Here is a 6,648-nt window from a genome sequence, read left to right as displayed (position 1 = left end):
CTATTTGGCTCTGAGAGGCTTCAGGGAATGTGTTGGTTTAGGCTTTAAAGATTATCTCAGGGGAATGGTTTTCAGGACTCCCCCACTCTCAATGCTCCAGAATATCTGGATTCCCAATAATTTGAAATTCTGTTCTGCATTTTCTCAGCTGGGTCTGAATTTAATTGAATTCCTTGCAGACAGTGTCATGTTCTGACATTGCTCTTCTTCTGTTGTTTACCCTGAGGGCATGAGTCATAGGGCTTCAGAACCACAGTCTTGGAGGACATCAAGGTCGATTGACTTAATTTAGTTCCACTTTGAGCATGTTGCTAAAAGGGAGTGCGTATTCCTGGAAAGGGAGCTTCATGCTAGGAAGGGTGGAGGGTTAGCAAAAGAGGGCGATCCTCAACATGATGGATTAAAACAGTGACAACGACAACAGGCTCAAGTATGTCAGAGATGATGGGACAGGATAGGACAGGGTTTAGGTCTGTTGTTCATAGAGTTGCAGTGAATCATACATGATGGTCTTAACAACAACGATAGTCTACAAAGACAATGTTTTGCATCCTATTTTGGTGAGTAGCACCTAGGATTTTAAAAGTGATTTTAGCTTTTTCATGTAGGCAACCAGAATGCCATCAAGACTGAGGAAGACCCAGAAATTTAAGGGCCACGTGAACCACAGCAACAACCTCATCTCGCGAAGCGCCGGAAGCACCCTGGAGGCTGAGGTAATGCTGGTGGCTTGCCTCACCTGAGGATCAACTTTGACAAATACCAAGCAGGTTTTTGGGAAGGTTGCTATGAGACATTACCACCTGAATCGGAATCAGAGCTTCTGCCCAACTGTCAACCTTGACAAATTATGGACCTTGGTCAGTAAGCAGACCAAGGTAAATGCTGCCAAAAACAAGACTGGAGCTGTTCCTGTCATTGACGTGCTTTGATTTGGCTGCTACAGAGTTTTGGGGAAAGGAAAACTCTCAGAGCAGCCAGTCATTGTGAAGGCCAAATTCTTCAGCAGTAGAGCTGAGGAGAAGAGTAAAGGGGTTGGGGGTGGGAGGGCTTTGTCTTGCTGCTGAATTACATGGAGACTGGTTAATTAAATGTTTTTTCCTTATTAAAAAAAAAGTCATTTCAGGGGCAACTTTTGGTCTCTTTCTTGTCCAGAGTAGAGAAGAGTGAAGAAAACAGAGGCACATGTCAGCAATTAGTCCAAACTTGTAATGGATCACTCAGACTTCAGCCTTCGAGACCCTGAGGACTATTTGGGAGAAGAGCCCCCACTGCTGACTGGTCTGAGGAGGAGCAAAAGGTCTCTGGTAGAGCAGGACGGGGAAATATGGAACAGAATTTCAAATCGTAAAGGTGTACTGGTCTGGTGAAGGCAGCTAGAACCCTGAGACTCTGGCCCGTCATCGTCCTTTGAACTTGAAACTGTGGCTCAGCTTTCAGTCAAACAGTGGGTAGGTCTACAAGGTGAATCATGATGACAGGGAATCACACACTCCTAAGAACAATCAGCCATACAAGACCTAAAGGGCAGCCTTTGCCCAGGGACAGAGCTCAGAAGGCAGGAAGGGAGGGGACAGAAGGATGAATGGCAATGAAAATCAGAGAGGAAGTACAAAGAGCACTGTCACAATGTGGGGATTGTCAGCAATGTCATAAGACAAAGTGTGTATGAATAGTTGAATAGAAAATCCATTTACTCTGTAAACTTTCACTCACATTACAATAAAAAGCTGAAAAAAACAAAAAAAAAGGCTGACCATATTTTACAAAGAGACAGTCTGTCCGCTAAATGAGAAATGGGATGGGGCAGGAAGCATAGGCTTGCCAGAATCCTCCAGGTGTTTGTCTGGAACCCCTGGACATGTCCAGTGTTTCTGTCCTACCAGAACAATGCTTCCTTTCTCACACTGGCATCACCTGGGAGCTTCTTAAAGCCATTGATGCCTAGATTTTATGCCCAGAGCTTCTGATATTAATCATTCTGTGATAAGACTCAGGTGGATGTAGTTTTTCAAAGCTTTTCAGGATTCTACAATCCCAAAGGCATGCAGGTTCGAATCCACCAGCTGCTCCACAGGAGAAGGATGAATAGTCTCTTCCGGTGTAATGAAACTGTCTCTGAAAACCCCCTAGAGGGTCTCTATGAGTCAGTGCCAACTTGACAGTACACAACAACAATATATAGACAGGTAGGAGGACCACTGGTACAATAGGTCGAATCTTTAGAAAGGTCATCATCCCATATCACACAGAGATAAACACAGATTCATTAGAATCCTGCCCTATTATAACAGACTAGAGATTTTTGTCATTGGCTTGCTGAAACTGAGGAGGGCCTGAAGCGCTTGCTGCAGAGGGTCAAGGACTGCAGCCTCCTATATGGATTGCAGCTCAACATCAAGAAAACAAAGATTCTCACCACTGGGCCAATTGGCAGCATCAGTATGGATGGTGAAGAGATTGAGATACACAGTTTTAGTTTGCTTGGCTCCACAATCAACGCTCTTGGTAACAGCAGCCAGGAAATCAAGAGATGAATTGCATTGTGAAAGTTGGCTGTGAGGGACCTCTTAAGAGTACTGAAGAGCAACGATGTTAGGCTGGAGACTAAGGTGTGCCTGATCCAGGCTATAGTCTTCACAATTATGTGCTAGGCATCAGAGAGTTGGACAGTGAATAGGGTTGATAGAAAGAGAATCGATGCCTCTGAGCTGTGGTGCTGGAGATGAGTGTTGAATATACAATGGACTGCTAGGAGAACAATCAGGTTTGTCCTGGAGAAGGTGAAGTCAGAGTGTTCCTTGGAGTCAAGGATTCTGAAGCTTCATCTGACATACTTTGGCCATGTTGCAAGGAGGGACTGGCCCCTGGAAAGGGACATCATGTTTGGGAGAGTGGAGGGGCAGTGAAGGAGAGGAAGACCTTTGATGAGATCGATTCTGTGGCTGGAGCGGTAGGAATAAGTGAGTTTGAGATGGCTAGGTTGGCACAGGATAGAACAGCGTTTAGAGCTTTGTACATAGAGTTGCTATGAGTCGCAAACAACTCGATGGCACATAACAGCAACAATGGTGTCAACTGCAAATTAGCTACCCACAAAAATAATCAAACTCACAGATGTTGGGGTGATTTGGGCTCAAAGTGACCATCTGTTACACTTCTCTGACCAGCAGTAAGTGCTGAGCAATGGAATGAACTATTCAGGGCTTCCCTTAGTCAAGAGGTACGGGGAGGGGAGCTCATGGTTGAATGTCCTCCCGACCTGCACATCCTTATAGCTTTTAATGAGAAGTTTTTCATTACGGAAGGAGTAAAGTATGCTAACTGAACTCCACAATATTTTAACTGTTTCTTTTCTTATTTGCTGACTTCTTATGTTTCCATAACCACATCTTTATCAGAAGGCAGCACCAGCAGGAGAATCAAGATCTCGCACTTCCCAGGGCAGGGAATTTGTTTTGTCTTAACCCAGGCAGCTCCTGCCTTGGTCAGCATAACCTTCCACTGAGTTTCTGAGGCTATAAATCTTTCTTTTTAAATTGTGATTTAAACGAAAGTATACAGAAAAGTTGGATTTTCATTCATTCATTGTTGCTCATTTTCCTACCCCCAACAGCTTACCTTTTTTTTTTTAAGAAAGAAGTTATTCATTGTTGCATAATGTCCTCCCTCCCACTCTACCTCTCCCCTAGTCCACTTTGCAATGTACTTGTCATTCTGGTCTGTTGTCATACAAATAGTACGTAATCATATATTTTTTTTGAACAGTTTTTTCCTTCATCTGTTCCAATGCAGTATGCATTATTTGTCTCCTCTTTTCTTAGCTTCCCTCCTAACCCCCATGTCAGTCCTGATTTACAACTGTGGTATTATACAGTATTTGTCCTTTTGTGACTGAGATATTTCCCTCAGCATAATGTCCTCCACTATAAATCTTTATGGGAGGAGACTGTCAATCTTTTTCTTGAGGAAGCTGTTGATGAGCTTAGACTGCTGACATTAGCAGCCTGACGTGTTATGCACTATGCCACTAGGGCTGTTTACAATTTATATGACATATTTCGAATTATTTGACAAAAAAAGCTAAGCACAATGAGATTAGGAATAAAGTGAATGTAGAGAAGTCAGGCAGTGCTTTGAACTGGGCAGGTGATATCACAGTCTTACCAGAGACCTGCTGAGGGCCTTGCAGTAGCTTTCTGACTCTGGGTATCAGTAATACTTAAGATACCTGGATTGACATTGCCCAGTGAATTGGCTGTGTTCAAAACCCCTCTCAGTCAAGTCTGTAGTAGATGAGGCTCTGAATTTATCTCATGCACAAGTGTATTTCTGCCTAGAACTTGCACAAGCTGTTTGGAGAGTTCTTGGCAAAGAAGGCACTGAACCGCACATGTCTCTCTGTTGTAAGGAAGCAGCGAAGGAAGGTCACTTCTAGACTCTACCATTTCTCTTCAATCTTGTTTTAGTTTGTCAAAATTGTCTTAAAAGTTTTCTTTCCCTCTGTTCTAATTTGGCACATTCAACTAGCCAAAACTGTGTTTCCTGGGAGTTTCCATGATGCTTTGTGTCCAGGTCTTCTCAAAGCTCCCTGTCTGTTAGAGGGACCGGGAAAGGGAAAGGAAATGAATTCAATTTAGCAGACATCGTCTCAACATCGACTGCATGCCATGAACAGTGATCGGCACTGGAAATGTAGATGGTGATAAGTCTTATCTCAAAGGAATAAAAAGCTGAGTGTGGAGCAGGGAGAATAATTTCTTCTACTCAAAGTTTAATGATCACTTCAATGAGGAGGTATTGCTAGGCTGTGCTCAGAAGGAAGTTATTCCTAAATATATTGTTGTGTAACAAACCACTCCAACACTTGCCAGCTTAACATAATAATTTATTATATTCTTTTGTAGCTTTGTGGGTTTCCTGGGTGGTTCTCCCATGGAGCTTCAGTCAGGCCATGCCCAGGGTTAGAGTCATTCAAAGGCTCACTAGCCTTAGACACAGAGAATGATTTCCATCATTCACATATTCTGGCACTTCCCTCGGATGCAATCAGGGACTGGCTGGGTGTCTCTCTTATTATTTGGCTTCTGCATTTGGCTAATTGAGCTTCCTCAGTACAGAGCAAGGAAACACTGTGTGGTTCAAAATCAGGAAAGGTGTACGCCAAGGATGAATCCTATCTCCATACATTTTCAATCAATATGCAGAACAGATCACCCAGGAGGCTGGGTTCTATGAGGAGGAGTAGGTCCTCAGGATTGGAGGAGTAGGTCCTCAGGATTGGAGGAAGACTCATCAACAACCTGCTTTATGCAGATGACACAACCTTGCATGCTGAAACTGAGGAGGATCTGAAGTATTTGCTACCGAATTTCTATGTGGATTAAAGCTCAACATCAAGAAAACAAAGATTCTCAGCACTGGGCCAATTGGCAGCATCAAGATAGACGGTGAAGAGATTGAGATTGTTAACAACTTCAGCTTGTTTGGCTCTACAATAAACAATCTTGGTACTCGGAGCCAGGAAATCAAAAGATGAATTGCATTGGGAAAATCTACTGTCAGGGGCCTCTCCAAAGTACTGAAGAGCAATGATGTCAGACTAGAGACTAAGGTGTACCCGATCCAGGACATGATCTTTGCAATTACTTGCTATACATCAGAGAGCTGGATAATGATGAAGGATGATAAAAGAAGAATTAATGCTTTTGATTTGTAGTGCTGGAGAAGAGTACTGGATACATCATGGACTGCTAGGAGAACAACCAAGTTCATCCTGGAGAGGATGAAACCAAGTTTCTCTTTGGAGGCAAGGATTTTGATGCTTCGTCTGACATATTTTGGGCATGTTGCTTGGAGAGACCAGTCACTGGAGAGGGACGTCATGCTTGGAAGAGTAGAAGGACAGAGCAAGAGAGAAAGACCATTGATGAGACAGATTGATTCAGTAACTGGGATAACAGGGGTAGGCGTGTCAGAGACAATAGAGTTGGCTCAGGATAGAGCAGGGTTCAGAGTTGTTGTACATAGGGTCAAGCAACTTGAAGACACATAACACAGTGTGGATGACAGTAGCTTTTGAAAAAGTGTGTGTTCCAAGAGACCAAGGTGAAAGCCACAAAGCTTTTAATGACCTAACATTGAGAGTCATGCCATTTTTGGCCAGCCCAAATTAAAAGTGAGAGAGGATTGCATAAAGGCATGTTTACCAAGAAGCATGACCCACCGAGGAAGCATTCTAGAGACTAGCTATCACAGATGGACAAGAGTTCAATGTTTAAATGAAAGAATCTTTTCTTTTACTTTTCCATAATTTTTGGACTCATGTACTTATAACTTGTTAGTCAAATTTGTGTCTTCTAGGTTGCAACACCCCCATGATACATCTTCAAGGATATGTACATGTACAGCCAGGGTGCATCTAAATTCCAAAATCAATCTCCATAATAGTCTATGTGTTTCCTACTGCCAAAGGGGCCCTTTAGAGTAGTGAGAGAAGATCTTCACCCTGAAACCCACAGCGTCCCTTTTCAGCAGGAAGTAGCTAAGAGAATACGCCATCCCCTTTTCCTTATGACTCAGGGTGAAGTCTCTCTCAGGGAGGAGTGATAGGGAATGGCAAAGGACACACTGACAAAGAAGATTAAT

The 6,648-nt window shown here is 43.2% G+C and overlaps 1 pseudogene; it reads left to right on the top strand.

The window, feature by feature from the left end:
• The first annotated feature begins 617 nt into the window (after positions 1 to 617).
• On the top strand, positions 618 to 1,067 carry LOC102847683 (annotated as a pseudogene).
• Positions 1,068 to 6,648: the final 5,581 nt, after the last annotated feature.

This window comes from Elephantulus edwardii, unplaced genomic scaffold (genome assembly GCF_000299155.1).
Source record: "Elephantulus edwardii isolate Elephantulus edwardi_28Jun2011 unplaced genomic scaffold, EleEdw1.0 scaffold00031, whole genome shotgun sequence".
In the NCBI taxonomy this organism is placed as follows: domain Eukaryota; kingdom Metazoa; phylum Chordata; class Mammalia; order Macroscelidea; family Macroscelididae; genus Elephantulus; species Elephantulus edwardii.
This window is presented reverse-complemented; position numbering and strand designations above follow the sequence as displayed.